Source organism: Acinonyx jubatus, chromosome X, assembly GCF_027475565.1.
Source record: "Acinonyx jubatus isolate Ajub_Pintada_27869175 chromosome X, VMU_Ajub_asm_v1.0, whole genome shotgun sequence".
NCBI classification, from domain to species: domain Eukaryota; kingdom Metazoa; phylum Chordata; class Mammalia; order Carnivora; family Felidae; genus Acinonyx; species Acinonyx jubatus.
The window spans coordinates 45,724,816-45,740,654 of record NC_069389.1 but is presented as its reverse complement, the minus strand read 5'-3'; the positions used below and the strand labels follow the sequence as shown (position 1 = coordinate 45,740,654).

Genomic DNA, 15,839 nt, shown 5'->3' with positions numbered 1-15,839 from the left:
CCAATTAGTGGCTTAAGCTGACCCAGGAGTAACATCTAGGTTGCCAAGCTAAAAGAAAAACAAGGGGAAAACTCTCAGTAGAGACATCAGAGGCTGCATCCTACATATTTCAGAAATAGAACTCACAGAATTAATGCAGTCAAGTCACTAAAAAAATAAAAACAAGAGAACAACCAGGCAAACATCAAACCCTGGGCTGAAGGGTAGGGTCAGTATCTAGCATTGTTACAATTTATTATCTAAAATATCCAATTTCCAACAAAAATTTTATTAAAAATTTTTTTTAAATGTTCAAAGAACTAAGTGAAACCATGCATAAAGAATGAAAACAATCACGTGCCTGGTTAAGCGTCCGACTTTGGCTCAGGTAATGATCTTGCGGTTTGTGGATTCAAGCCCCACATCAGGCTCTGTGCTGACAGCTCAGAGCCTGGAGCCTGCTTCCAATTCTGTGTCTCCCTCTCTCTCTGCGCCCCCCCCGGCCCCCGCCCCGTTCACGCTGTGTCTCTCAATAATAAATAAACGTTTAAAAAAAAAGAATTAAAACAAGACATGATGACAGTGTCTCCTCAGATAGAGAATATCAATAAAGAGTAAGTATCAAAAAGAACCATATGGATATTCTGAAGTTGAAAAGTAAAATAAGCCAAAATGAAAAGTTTACTAAAGAGGATTAACAGTACACTTGAGTTGGCAGAAGAAAGAAGCAGCCAAGTTGAAAACAGATTAATACAGATTATGTGGTCTGAAGAACATAGAGATAAAAGAATGAAGCAAACTGAACAGAGCCTCAGAGAAATGAGTGACACCATTAAATGCACCAACATTCACATAATGGGAGTACTAGTAGGAGGGGGAAATAAAAATATTTGAAAAAAATGGCTGAAAATTCTCCAAATTTGACAAAAACATTATTTTATACATCTGAGATGAACCCAAAAAAGAACCACACTAGATCATAATCAAAATGGTGAAAATCAAAGACAACAAGAGCATCTTGAATACTGTAAGGAAAAAATGACCAATCACAGGCAAAGGAACCACAAACAACCATTGTCAGAAACAATGGAGACCAGAAAGCAGTGAGACAACATAATTCAAAGTGCTTAAATATAAAACCCTCAGCTGTCAACTTTATATCCAGTAAAACTATGTTTCAAACATGAAACTGAAATAAAAACATTCAAAAATAAACTGAGAGAATGTGTTGCTAGCAGACTTCCCTTATAGGATATACTAAAAGAAGCTCTACAGGCTGAAAGCAAATAACAACAGGCAGTATTCAGATATTTAAAAAAACAATACTGATGAAGATAATTATGTAGGTAAATACAAAAGACAGAATAATTTCATTGTTCTTTTTTTTTCCTCTTATTTAAAAAGTAGGGGCACTTGGGTGGCTCAGTCAGTTAAGCATCCAACTTCAGCTCAGGTCATGATCTCACAGCTCATGAGTTTGAGCCCCACATCAGGCTCTGTGCTGACAGCTCAGAGCCTGCTTCAGATTCTGTGTCTCCCTCTCTCTTTCTGCCCTTCCCCAACTCACACTCTGTCTCTCTCTCAAAAATAAATAAACATTTAAAAAATAAGTAATTGCATCAGGGGCACCTGGATGGCTCAGTTGGTTAAGCGTCCAACTCTGGATTTACACTCAGATCATGATCTCGTGACTTGTGAGTTCGAGCCCCATATTGGGCTCTGCACTGACAATGCAGAGCCTGTTTAGGGTTCTCTCTCTCCCTCTCTCTGCCCCTCCCCAGCTTGCTCTTTCTCTGTCTCTCAAAGTAAATAAATAATCTTAAAGTAATTGCATCAAACAATATGTATATAATTGTATTGTTGAGCCTATAACAGAAATATATTTGATGATATCAGCAAAAAGAAAGTGTATGGAAACAAAGATGCATTGGAGTAAAAAATGACACCAGATGGTAAATCCACAAGAGAACTAGAAATAATTAGGTTAATACGGCAAAACTATAAATATGTACTCCTTTCTTCTTTCAATGCTTTTATTTACATTTATTTATTTATTTATTTATTTATTTATTTATTTATTTATTTTTAGTGTTTATTTTTGAGAGAGAGTAAACACAGTGGGGGAGGGGCAGAGAGAGAGGGAGACACAGATCCTGAAGCAGGCTCCAGGCTCTGAGCTATTAGTGCAGAGCTGGACTTGGGACTCAAACTGTGAGATCATGACCTGAGCTGAAGTCGGATGCTTAACCAACTGAGCCACCCAGATACCCCTCTTCTTTCAACTCTTTTAAAAGAAATAAGATTATATAAAGTAATAATTATGACAGTGTATTCTTGAGTTTGTATAGATGTAACATGTAGAGCAATAATACCACAAAAAAAGAGGGGAGGGAATGGACCTAGATTATAAAATTAAAGTTTTGATAATTATACTGGAATGAAGTTATTGTATGTCTGAAGCAGATACTGTTAAGATGTATATTAGAAGCCCTAGAGAAAAGAACTCAAAAATGTAATTTAAAAATTATTAAATTAAAATTTTACACTAGAAAATATCCACTTAAAAGAAAGAAGACAATAAAGAAGGAATAAAGTATCAAATAACACATGAGACATATACAAAGCAAAATGGCAAATACAAATCTAAACATTAAGTTAATAACATTAAATTTGAGTGAATTAAATACAATTGGATTAAAATCCAATCAAAAGGCAGAGATTATCAGATTAAATAAGAAACAAAAGCCAGCTATATGCTGTCCACAGGAAACAAGCTTTAGATTCAAACATACAAATAGATGGAAAGTAAAAGGATGGGAAAATATATACATACAAACAACAACCATAAGATTGCTGGAGTGGCTGTAATAACACCAGACAAAATACATATTAAGACAATAAAGTGTTACTGGAAAAAGAAGAACATTTTATAATCATAAAATGGTCAGTTCATCAGGGAGCTATAACAATTATAAATATATGCACTTAACAAAAGGGCCCAAAAATATATGAAGTGAGAATTAATAGAAATGAAGGGAAAAACAGACAATTCAACAGTAATAATAAGAGATTTCAATACTCAACTTTCAAAAGAGGATACAACTATACAGAAGATAACAAGGATGTACAATATATGATCTTGTATGTATAAAGGCCTAAACACTCCACAAAATTGCTATTAGAACTAATAAATGAATTCAGCAAAGTATCAGGGATACAAAGTCAACACACAAAAATCAGTTGCTTTTCCTTTTTTTAAAATGTTTATTTATTTTGGAGAGTGAGAGAGAGAGATAGAGTGTGAGCAGGAAAGGGGCAGAGAGAGAGGGAGACACAGAATCCAAAGCAGGCTCCAGGCTCAGAACTGTCAGCACTGGACCATGAGATCATGACCTGAGCCAAAGTCGGACACTTAACTGGCTGAGCCACCCAGGCGTCCCAGTTGCTTTTCTATTACATGAACATTGAACAGTCTGAAAAGGAAATTACAAAACCAATTCCATTTATAATAACATCAAAAAGAAGAAAATACTTAGGGATTAACTTCAACAGGTTGGTGAAAGACTTGTACAATGAATACAAAGTGTTGCTAAAGAAATTGAAGAAGACATAAATAAATGGAAGCACATCTCGTGTACATGGGTGGGAAGACTTAATATAGTTAAAATGTCGATACTACCCAAAATTATCTATAGATTGAATGCAATCCCTTCCAAAATCCCAATGACATTTTTGGCAGAAATAGAAAAACCCATCCTAAAATTCATATGGAATCTCGAAGGACCCCAAATAGCCAAAACAATCTTGAAAAAGAAAAAACTGAAGGACTCACACTTCCTAATTTCAAAACTTGCTACAAAACTACAGTAATCAAAACATTATGGTATTGGCATAAAGATAGATGTATAGACCAATGGAATAGAATAGAGAACCTAGAAATAAATTCTCACATATATATGGTCAAATGATTTTTGACAAGGGTGCCAAGATCATTCAATGAGGACAGGACAGACTTTTCAATAAATGATGCCAGGAAAACTGGATATCCACAAGCAAAAGACTGAAGTTGGACACTCACCTAACACCACATACACGAATTAACTCAAAGTGGATCAAGAACCTAAACATAAGACCCAAAACAATGAAACTCTTAGAAGAAAATAGGACAAAAGCTTCACAACATTGGATTTGGCAAGGATTTCATGGGTAGGACACCAAAGATAAAACAAAAGAAAAAAATAAATAAATTGGACTTCATGAAAAATTTTTAAATGTATGTGTCAAAATACACTGTTTACATAGTAAAAAGGCAACCCACAGAATGGAAAAAAATATTTGCAAATCATGTATCTGATAAGTGATTAACATCCAGACTATATAGAAAAGTTCTAAAACTCAACAGGAGAAAAACAACTTGATTCCAAAATGGTCAAAGGATTTGAATAGACATTTTTTCCCCAGAGGTGTACAAATGGCAAATAAGTACATGAAAAGATGCTCAACATCACTAATCATTTGGGAAATGTAAAGCAAAACTACAATGAGATACTAACCCATGCCCATTAGGATAGTTACTGTCAAAAAAAATCCAGAAAATAACAGGTATTGCCAAGGATGTGGAGAAATTGGAATCCTCGTGCATTGTTTGTAGGAATATAAAATGGTATAGCCACTTTGGAAAACAATATGACAGTTCCTCAACAAAATAAAAATATAAATGCCATATGATACAGCAATTTCACTTCTGGGTATATACCCAAAAGAATTTAAAGCAGGGACCTCCCTGCTCCCCCATGTTCATAGCATTATTCACAATGCTCAAAGGTGGAAGCAACCCAAGTGTCCATCACCTGATGAATGGATATGCAAATTATGATATATACATACAATGAAATATTACTCAACCTTCAAAAAGAAGGATATCTTGGAATATGCTACCACACAGGTGAACCTTGAGGACATTATCCTAAGTGAAATAAGCCAGTCACAAAAAGATAAATATTGTATGATTCCACTGTATGAGGTACTTAGGTATTCAAAATCATAAAGACAAAAAATAAAATGGTAGCTGCCAGGGGTGGGGGGTGGATAATGAGGGAGTTATTGTTTACCAGGTATAGCATTTCAGTTTTACGAGATGAAAAGAGTTATGGGGATGAACGATGGTGATGGTTATACAACAATTTGAATGTATTTAATACTACCAAACTGTATGCTTACACATGCTTAAGATGGTAACTTTTGTGTTATGTGTATTTTACCACAACTTTTGAAAAGTGCAAAGAAAGAACTAATAAATGAGTTCAGCAAAGTCACAGGATATAAGATCAATATAAAAATATTAATTATATACTAATACACTACTAATCAATATTCAAAATATAAAAGAAAACAACTCCTTTTATAATAACATCAAAAGGAATAAAGTGCTTAGGTATAAATTTAACAAAAGAAGTACAAGAATTATACACTGAAAACTACAGTTAAAGAAGAATTAAATAAGTGGAAAGATATCCCTCATTCATGTTTATGAAGACAAAAGATTCTTAAGATGACAATACTCCCCAAATTGGTCTACATATTCAACATAATCCAAAATCCCAGATCTCTTCTTTGCAGAAATTAACAAGTTGACACTAAAAAAATGTAAATTCAAGGAACTCACAGTAACCAAAACAATTTTGAAAAAAAGAACAAAGTTGTAGATTCACGCTTCCCTATTTCAAAATTTATTACAAAACTACAGTAGTCAAGACAGTGGTTTACTGGCATAAGGATAGACATAAAAATTAATGGAGTACAGTTGAATGTCCAGAAATAAACTTTTCCACTTGTGGTAGATTTAATTTTGACAACAGTACCAGGACAATTCAATGGGGAGAGATAGGCTTTTCAGCAAAGAGTTCTGTGATACTGGATATCCACATGCAAAATTATGAATTAGGATCTCTACCTCACATCATATGTAAAAATTAACTCAAAATGTATTATCACAGACCTAAATATAAGAGCTCAAATTGTAAAACCCTTAAAGATAACAGGTATAAATATTCATGACCTCAGGTTAGGCAATGGTTTCTTAGATATGATGCCAAAAGTGTAAGTGCCAAAAAGATTAACTGGACTAGATCAAAACTTCAAGCTGGTGTTCTGGAGACAATGCTGTGAAGAAAGTGAAAATACCATCCACAGAATATTTGCAAATCATATATCCAATAAGGATATATTATCCAGAATATATAAAGAATTCTTACAGCTAAACAATAAAAGAAAAATACTTTAATTTTTTAAATGAGCAGAAGATTTGAACAGACATTTCTCCAAAGAAGATATGCAATTAAGCAGAAAGCACATAAAAGATGCCCACCATCACGGATCATTAGGAAAATGCAAATCAAAAATACAATGACATGGATGGAGCTAGAGAGCATAATGCCAAACAAAAGATGTCCGTCAGAGAAAGACAAATACCATGTGATTTCACTCATGTAGAATTTGAGAAACAAATAAAAAGAAACATACCCCCAAACAGACTCTTAGAACAGATGGTTACCAGAGGGGAGGTGGGTGGGGGGGTGGGTGAAAAAGGTGAAGGGGATTAAGAGTACACTTATCTTGATGAGCAGTGATAGCAAATAGTAAATAGAATTGTTAAATCACTATATTGTACACCTGAAACTAACTTCTTTTTGTAATTTTTTTTATGTTTACTTATTTTTGAGAGAGAGGGAGACAGAGAATACAAAGCAGGCTTCAGGCTCTGAGCTGTCATCACAGAGCCCAGTGCAGGGCTGTAACCCACGAACTGTGAGATCACCACCTGAGCCAAAGTCTGATACTTAACTGACTGAGCCACCCAGGTGCCACCACCTGAAACATAATTTAACACTGTATATTAACTATGCTGGAATTAAAATTTAGAGCAATACATAAATATATATCATAAAAAAATTAAAAAATGAAAGATGTCCTTCAGATTGAAAGGAAATGACACCAAATAGATAAATTAATGACCACCTGTAAAGGTAATTACATAGGTAATATAAAAAGTGGCATAAGTATGTTTTTTCTCATTTCTTCCTTTAACTGATTTATTTTTTTTTAAGATTTTACTTTTAACTAATTGCTGTACCCAACATGGGGCTTGAACTCACAACCCCAAGATTAAGAATCACATGCTCCATGGACTGAGCCAGCTAGGCACCCCTCACTTAACTGATTTAAAAGACCACTGCGTAAAGCAAAAATTATGAAATTGTGTGTTGGTGTTAGAATGAAGGTATAATATATGTGACAATATTACAATGGAGGGAGGAAAGAAGAGAAATATATTGGAGCAATCTCTCTACATTCTACTGGAATTATTTAGTATTAATTTGAAGTAGTGTGTCGATTAAGATGTACATTGCAATCCACAGAGCAACCACTATGAAAATTACCAAAAATATAGTTAAAAAAATTAAAATGCTACATTGGAGAACATCTGTTTAACACAATAGAAGAGTAAAAGAGGAAAAAGCAAAAAATAAAAAAGGTATGAAACATCTAAACATAACTACATCAAATGTAAATGAATTGAACAATCAAAAGGCAGAGATTGTCAGATTGGGTAAAAAGCATGAATTGTGTACCAGAGATATGCTTTAGATTCAAAGACTCAAATAGATCCAAAAGAAAATAATAGAAAAAATCTACAATGCAAACAGTAGCCATATGAGAATTGTAATGGCTATAATAATATCAGACAAAATAGACTTTAAGACAAGTAATGTTATTACATAAAAAAGAATGTTTTGTAGTGTTAAAGGGTCAATTCATTGTGAAGATATGCCAATTATAGACATATGTACTCCTAACAATGCCCTAACAAATTATAAACATATGTACTCCTAACAAAGTGCATGAAGCATAAAACGATAAAACTTAAGAACAAAATATACTTCAACAGTAACAGTTGAAGTATTCAATACCCTACTCTCAGTAATGGCCAGAACAGCTAGACAGAAAATCAGCAAAAATATGGAAGACTTGAGCAACACTGTCAACCAATTTGGCCTGACCTGATAAAAATGATGAATTTAAATCCTTTATACACAAAAATTACTCAAAATGGATAATAGATAAAAATGTAATGTTTAAAATTATAAAACTTACAAAAGGAAACATGAGAAAATTTTTATGAATTGGGGTTAGGTGAAGATTTTATAGATACAACAGCTAAAGCACAATGCACTTAAAAAAATGGATTTCATCAAAATACCAAATTTGCACTTCAAAAGCCACCATTAAGAAACTGAAAGACAAGCCACAGGAAATATTTATAAATCATATATCTGATAAAGGACTTGTATCCAGAATGTATAAAGAACTCTTGCAACTTGTAACAAAACCAACAACCAATTTAAAAATGAGTGAAAGAGGGACACCTGGCTGGTTCAGTTGGTAGAACATCCAACTCTTTTTTTTTTTAATATTTATTTATTTTGAGAGAGAGAGTGAGTAGGGGAGGGGCAGGGAGAGAGGGAGAGAGATCATCTCAAGCAGGCCCTGTGCTGTCAGCACAGAGCCCAATGAGAGGCTTGATCCCATGAACCATGAGGTCACAACCCCAGCCAAGATCAAGAGCCAGATGTTCAACTGACTGAGCCACCCAGGTGTCCCAAACATGCAACTCTTGATCTCAGGGTCGTGGGTTCAAGCCCACATTGGGTGTGGAACCTACTTAAAAAAAATCACTCTCTAAAAATGACTAAAAGATGTGAATAGACATTTTGCCATAGAAGATATAAGATTGGAACATAAGCACATGAAAAGATTTTCAAGTTGAGTAATCATTAGGGAAATGCAAATTTAAACCACGATGAAATATCACTCCACTAAGAATGATTGAAAAAAGGTAGACAATAACATATGTAGGTCAAGCTGTGGAGAAATTGGAATTCCCTCCTAAATTGCTGGTGGGAACTAAAATGGTTAGTTACTTTGGAGATTAGTTTGGCATTTTCTTAAAAGGTTAAACATAAATGTATCATTAAGACTCATTTATTTCACTGCTACATACCTACCCAAAAGCATCAAAAACATATATCCACACAAAGACTTGGACATGAATGTTCATAGAAGCATTATTCATAATAGTTAAAAAGTGGAAATAACTCAAATATCCGTCAACTGGTAGATGGATAAACTAGAGGTATATCCATCAGTGAAATATCACTCAGCAGTAAAATCCAACAAATTACTGATACATGCCAGAGCATGTAAAATCATTATGCTATATGGTAGTGAAAGAAATCAAAGAAGGAAAGTTCATGGACTGGAAGACTTACCATAGTAAAGCTGTCGTTTCTCCTCACATTGACCTATAGGTTTAATGTAATTTCTGTAGGAAGAAAGATTTTTTTTTAATGCAAGATTTTTTTTTGTGGACATAGATGAACTTATTCTAAAATTTATATTGAAAGGCACAGGTCTTACAGTAGCTAAAACAATCTTGATAAAGAAGAAAAAAGTGTAGGAATCACTCTACCCAATATTGAGGCCTAGTATATAGCTAAAGTAATCAAGACAGTGGCGGTATTTGCTAAGGTATAAACACATTGGTTAATGGAAGAAAATAAAGAACCCAGAAACAGAGCCACACAAAAACAGTCAACTGGTTGTTGACAGAGGAGCAGAAACAATTCAGTTGACAAAGGATAGCCTTTCAACAAATGGTAGTGGAGCAATGGGACACCGTAAGCCAAAAACAAAACAAAAGCAAAACCTCCTTGATCTAAACCTCACACCTTATACAAAAATTAACTCAAAATAGATCATAGACTTAAAATATAAACATAAAATTATATAAGTTTTAGAAAAAATACAAAGTCTTCAGGAACTAGAGTTAGGCAGACTTTTTAGACTTATAACCAAAAGCACAGTTCATAGAAGGAAAAATTAATGAATTGGACCTCCTTAGAACTAAAAACTTTTGCCAGTTGAGGCTCTCTTCTACCTTCCTTCACTGTCCCGTCCACCCCTCAGCCCCAATCCCCCACTCCTCCCCAGTAGACCCTCCTGCCAGGACTCAGTGCCAGGCACCAGGCTTCCAGTTGCTAGGCTCCCCTGTGGCCACAGGGCACGGAGTTGGCCAGCACCTGCGGGAGGGGAGTTGGGAGATAGGGCCGGCTCAGGAAGCCACCTGGTGCTAATAACAGGGAGCAGCTGCAGCCTGGGTGGTCGAGCGCTCAGCAAGCGGGGTAGAGTAGCTTGTACAGCGTTCCACAGTGAACAGCCCAGGGAGAAACAGTAAAGTCATGGAGCCTAGCTGAAATGAACTGGCCTCCTTGAGCATGCCCAAGCCCTGGTGCCAGGCCTGTGTCCCAGCACTGAGGGCTTCCTCATCCATGAAGGCTTTGATCCCAGGCTGGATGTAGGCCCCTACTCCTGGGCTATGGAGCACCTTCTTTGTAAGAAGACAATGTTTGCTTATTTGGCACATGAAGCTGAGCTACAGGCACTGACCTTGACCCTGGAAACTTAAAGATATTTTTTGATCATGCTGAGAAAAATGAGCCTTGGCCTCCAGGTCCGATAAGGCAAACATTCCTCCTATGTAGAATAGTGCCAGTTCCTGAGGACTTGAATGCCTGCAACCCCAGGGGGATTAGCGAAAAGCAGTCTTGTTTTCCTGCTCAGAACAGAGTGGCTGCCTTGAACGCCTCTCATTATGATTCACGCCAACTTGAAGAAATAGTTCAGCTGCTGTGTGCTGGCCTTTCTCCTATTTGTGGTCATCTGTGTGTGGCAGGAGAAGAAAGAGAGTAACTATGATTCCCTTAAATTGCAAACCAAAGGATTCCAGATGTTGAGAAGTCTGGAGAAACAGTCTGTGACTTCAAGCAGCAACCAGGCTCTCAGCAGTCCCCAGGACCCAGCTAAGGCCAAGCCAGAGGCCTCCTTCCAAGTGTGGAACAAGAACAGCTCTTCCAAAAACCTTATCACCAGTCTTCAGAAAATCTGGAGAAATTATCTGAACCTTAAGAAGTACAAAGTATCTTATAAGAGGCCAAGGCAGGGGGGCCAAGTTCAGTGCAGAGGCCCTGCGCTGCCACCTCTGGGACCATGTGAATGTATCCATAGTAGAGGCCACAGATTTTCCCTTTAGCCTCTCCGGATGGGAGGGTTTTCTGCCCAAGGAGAACATTGGGACCAAGGCTGGGCTGTGGGGCAGGTATGCTGTTGTCTCATCAGCAGGATCTCTGAAGTCCTCCCAGATGGGCCAAGAAATAGAGATCATGATGCAGTCCTGGGGTTTAGTGGGGTGCCCACAGCCCATTTCCAACAAGATGTGGGCACGAAAACCACCATTTGCCTGATGAACTCTCAGTTGGTCACCACTGAAGGCACTTCCTCACAGACAGTTTATACAGTGAGGGAATCCGAATTGTGTGAGACCCATCTGTTTACCATTCAGATATACCACAGTGGTACCAGAGCCCTAACTACAGCTTCTTTGGGAACTGTAAGAGCTGTTGGCAAGCTGCATCCTGATCAGCCCTTTTACAACCTCTAGCCCGAGATGCTTTGGGAGCTGTGGGACGTCATTCAGAAGTCTCCCCAGCAGAGATTCAGCCAAATCCCCCATCCTCTGGGATGCTTGGCATCATCATCATCATGATATTGTGTGACCAGGTGGTTATTTACGAGTTCTTCCTGTCCAAGCACAGACCGACCTGTGCTACTACTACCAGAAGTTTTTTGGCAGCATCTGCACAATGAGCACCTACCACCTGCTCCTCTTTGAGAAGAATTTGGTGAAGTACCTCAACCAGGGCACAGACGAGGACATTAACCTGCTTGGGAAAGCTACAGTGCCTGGCTTCTGGACAATTTGCTACTGAGCATTAGTTCCCTGGTCAGGTCCCCTTGCTTTTCTCCACCAAGCCTGGGCAGACCACATTCCTGAATGATCCCAGCCTGCACTATGGGACTTTTGTCAGCAAAAGCCCCAGGATGCAGGAGCCCAGTGGCAAGAAGCCAGGTCCAGCCTGCCATGTAGCTGCAGAGGCGTGTGAGCCCAAATCCTCCTACCACACACATGTACACATATCTAGCATTCTTTTCCACACACTGGTGAATGCAAGATCCACTTTTCCCACCAGGGCATCCCAATAGCACTGGAATGGTGCTATTCTCACAAACCAGCTCTCTCTATTGCTTGAAATCTGTAACTAGACATTGATTTCATGTGTTAGAGAAATTCTCCCAAATTATGATTGTGCCCTGGTATAGGGTGGCTCTGGGGGGCCAGCAAGTGGCCTGGGACATAGGAAACATGCTTGATTCCTCCAGAACAAAGTTGCCCCCAAGGTCCATGTCCCTGGGAGAGGTGGTGTGCCTATCACTCTAGCAGGTTTGGTGTGTTCTTAGCCTGGGTGCTTATAGGCAAAGGATGTTGATGAACCCACAGCCATTTCCATATAGAGATTAGAAGGACACAAAGGCACAGTCTCAATCCTCCAGTTCCTCACAGTTCAGTGGGAGAGAGACAGGGGGATTCGGTCTGCTCAGTGTATGGGGGATGTATGGAAAGGCTGACTTGCCATTCTGTCTGCCTGCACACTTGGGAGGGGCCACATACTTGCTGTGTCTGTGGGTCGGAGAGGGTATCACAGAGCTGGGGCTGTGGAGGAGATTTTAGAGGAAGAGGAGAAACATGTCAGGCAGATTTTGAGTCACTTGAATTATGATTTTCTTTCTGTCTTTATTGCCTGTATTTATTCTCTAAGGTCTGCCTGAACTTAAAGGCTCAGATTATTTTTTGAGGAAACCACTACCCCTGTGTGAGGCAGCAAGTGCAGCCCCATGGCAGACACTAGGCAAGACAGATGCCAAAAGCCTGATTTGTCCAGGCTCAGCCTAGCCTGACCCTACCCTGCAGCTGGGTTTGCACACCATGTCCACTGCTTCCTTGTTAATGCCCATCCCATGCCCTCCTGACTGCCATCTTGTTTTTCCCCTTTAAAGTAGTAGTTTTTTTCCCCTTTCTCTAATTACTTTCAGGTGTTTTCTACTTTAAAAGTATCCTGACCCGACAGTTTCTTTGACCTTCATGGGCCTGTTGTGGAATGTCCCTCTGGAGTGGGGATGTGGTTCCTCAGAATTTAAAATCACTCTCAGAACTCAGACCCTTAGAGATCATAACTCCTTATTAGACCACCATGCCCTGCACCCCTCCAGCAAGGGAGCAACGTCAGTCTCCAGACAATTCTTACTACCATGGTCTGCAAACATGCTTCCGGGTAGTTTTGCTACCCCCTCCCTGAGTGGAGCACCACATTGGACTGGTCTGGCCCCCAGTGCAAAGAACGTAAAGGACTCACTCGTGGTCACAAAGTAATGCTATAGACAATGGAGTACTACGTGGCAATGAGAAAGAAAGAAATACGGCCCTTTGTAGCAACGTAGATGGAACTGGAGAGTGTGATGCTAAGTGAAATAAGCCATACAGAGAAAGACAGATACCATATGTGTTCACTGTTATGTGGATCCTGAGAAACTTAACAGGAACCCATGGGGGAGAGGAAGGAAAAAAAAAAAGAGGTTAGAGTGGGAGAGAGCCAAAGCATAAGAGACTCTTAAAAACTGAGAACAAACTGAGGGGTGATGGGGGGTGGGAGAGAGGGGAGGGTGGATGATGGGTATTGAGGAGGGCATCTTTTGGGATGAGCACTGGGTGTTGTATGGAAACCAATTTGACAATAAATTTCATATATTAAAAAATAAATAAAATAAAATAAAATAAAATAAAATAAAATAAAATAAAATAAATTTAAAAAAAAGTAATGCTGTAGAGCCAGGGCTCCTAGACCCAGGATTCTGGACTCCTGGCCTCATGTGCTTAAGGGCCTCTTAAACGTGAGCTCTAGACCAGCCGTCTGGGAGCTGGAGTGCTCACTTGCTGCCAAATCCTTGGCTTATATAAGCAGTAGAAAGAGCTCTGAAGGGAGAAGCCCTGGGTTTTCAAATCGATGATCCTGTTTACTAGCTGTGGCACCATGGGCATATTCTCCTGAGACTGTTTCCACATCTGTAAAACAGAGGTGATGAGCCTACCTCAGGACTGTCGTGAGGGTTACATGAAACAGTTTTCCTGGTTCTGTACCTGGCACATAGCAGGTGCTCTGTACATTGTGGTTTCCTTCCTTCCGTCCTTCCTTCACTAAGGATCTGCTCTGTGCTCATACCTGGGGAGGAAATTGCTTTGAGGGAGGCCAGAGAGGGGGTCCTGTCCTCAAGGAATTAACCATCCTATTGGGAGACAACAACTCCCCTGCCTGGAACACCCGGGAAAACATCTGAGGTAGTAGAGGGTGAAGAACATGCCTCTCCTCTACCTCCTCCCTGCATGCAGCTCCTGCCTGATTCTGCTTGGGAACTGGTGGAGCACTTGGGCCACTTACTGCTATGTGGAGCGAATCTCTTCCACCTCTCTGGGACCATGAATTCCTGGCTTGCTTTTTATAAAAAGTAATCTCTACACTCAATATGGGGCTTAAACTCACAACCCTGAGATCAAGAGTTGCGTGCTCTACTGACTGAGCCAGCCAGGCACCTCTCCGGCTTGTTTTATGCTCTGATTGATGCACTCACTGCAATCTTTGAATCACAAACAGTGAGTGAGAGGAAGGTGGCATTCCATCAGCAAGAGATAGGCATTCGTGTGGACACTGAAATGCTAGCTTTTAATTATTATTAATATGAGGGATCAGATTAAGTGTGATTCTAGGTCTACAGAACTTTTAATTCCATGTTCTCTCTATACGGAAACTAATAAATTGCAAATACGATAGGGATATTATTGTTGGTCTGGTGAGATGTTTAATATTTGTGACAGATAACTTAAAAATGATGACTGAGTGCTACAGGAAAGTCCCTGTCCATAAGGGATTCTGTCTTCATCGGTAGCCATCTATGCATCCTATATCATGAGGTTCCCCAATCCTTCCACCAATCACATAAGCTATTCACATTGGTTTGGAGACCTCAATCTCAGAAGCTTCTGAAACATGCCTAATCTAATTCTGAATTACCCAAAGATTATGTAAAATTTTTCAATAAATGGCATTTAAAAAAATACTTTTATCAGTTGAAAGAAAGCCCATGTGAAGAGGATGAAATTAGAATGTGGGCAAAATACATGAATAGACATTTCTCCAAAGAGGATATACCATAGCAAATAAAATAAACACATGAAAATATGTTCAGTATCATTAGCCATTAGGGAAATGCAAATTAAAACCACAGTGAGATATCATTACACAGCTATCAGAATGGCTAATATAAGAAGTAATGATAATACCACATGCTGGGGGTATGTGGAGAAACTGGATCATTCAAATGGTGGTTTTGGAAATGTAAAATGCTACATCCACTTTGGAAAACAATTTGTCAGGTTTTTTTTAAGAAGGTCCAATGCAGGGCTTGAACTCAAAACCCTGAGATCAAGACCTGAGCTGAGATCAAGAGTCAGATGCTTAATTGACTGAGCCGCCCAGACATCCCCAATTCGTCAGTTTCTTTAAAAATAACTATACAACCCAGAAATTGCACTCTTGGGCATTTATCGCAAAGAAATGAAATTTTATATACCCACAGAAACCTGTACATTAATGTTTATAGCATCTTTATTCTTAATACTCCCAAATTAGAAACAACCCCGATGTCTTTCAACAGATGAATTGTTCAAGTATTGCACATACATACCATGGAATTCTACTGACCAATAAAAAGCAACAAACTTTAGATAACACACAATAAGTTGGATGAATCTTAAGGGAATTATGCTAAGTTAAAAAAGCCAGTCCCAAAATATT

The 15,839-nt window shown here is 38.5% G+C and overlaps 1 protein-coding gene and 1 pseudogene across 1 annotated transcript in view; both read left to right on the top strand.

Annotated features, from left to right (window-relative positions):
* Positions 1-15,839, top strand: part of FAM120C (family with sequence similarity 120C) — a 115,357-nt gene that overhangs the window by 80,637 nt on the left and 18,881 nt on the right. The window lies entirely within an intron of this gene.
* LOC113597432 (beta-galactoside alpha-2,6-sialyltransferase 1-like) lies at positions 8,177-13,620 on the top strand (annotated as a pseudogene).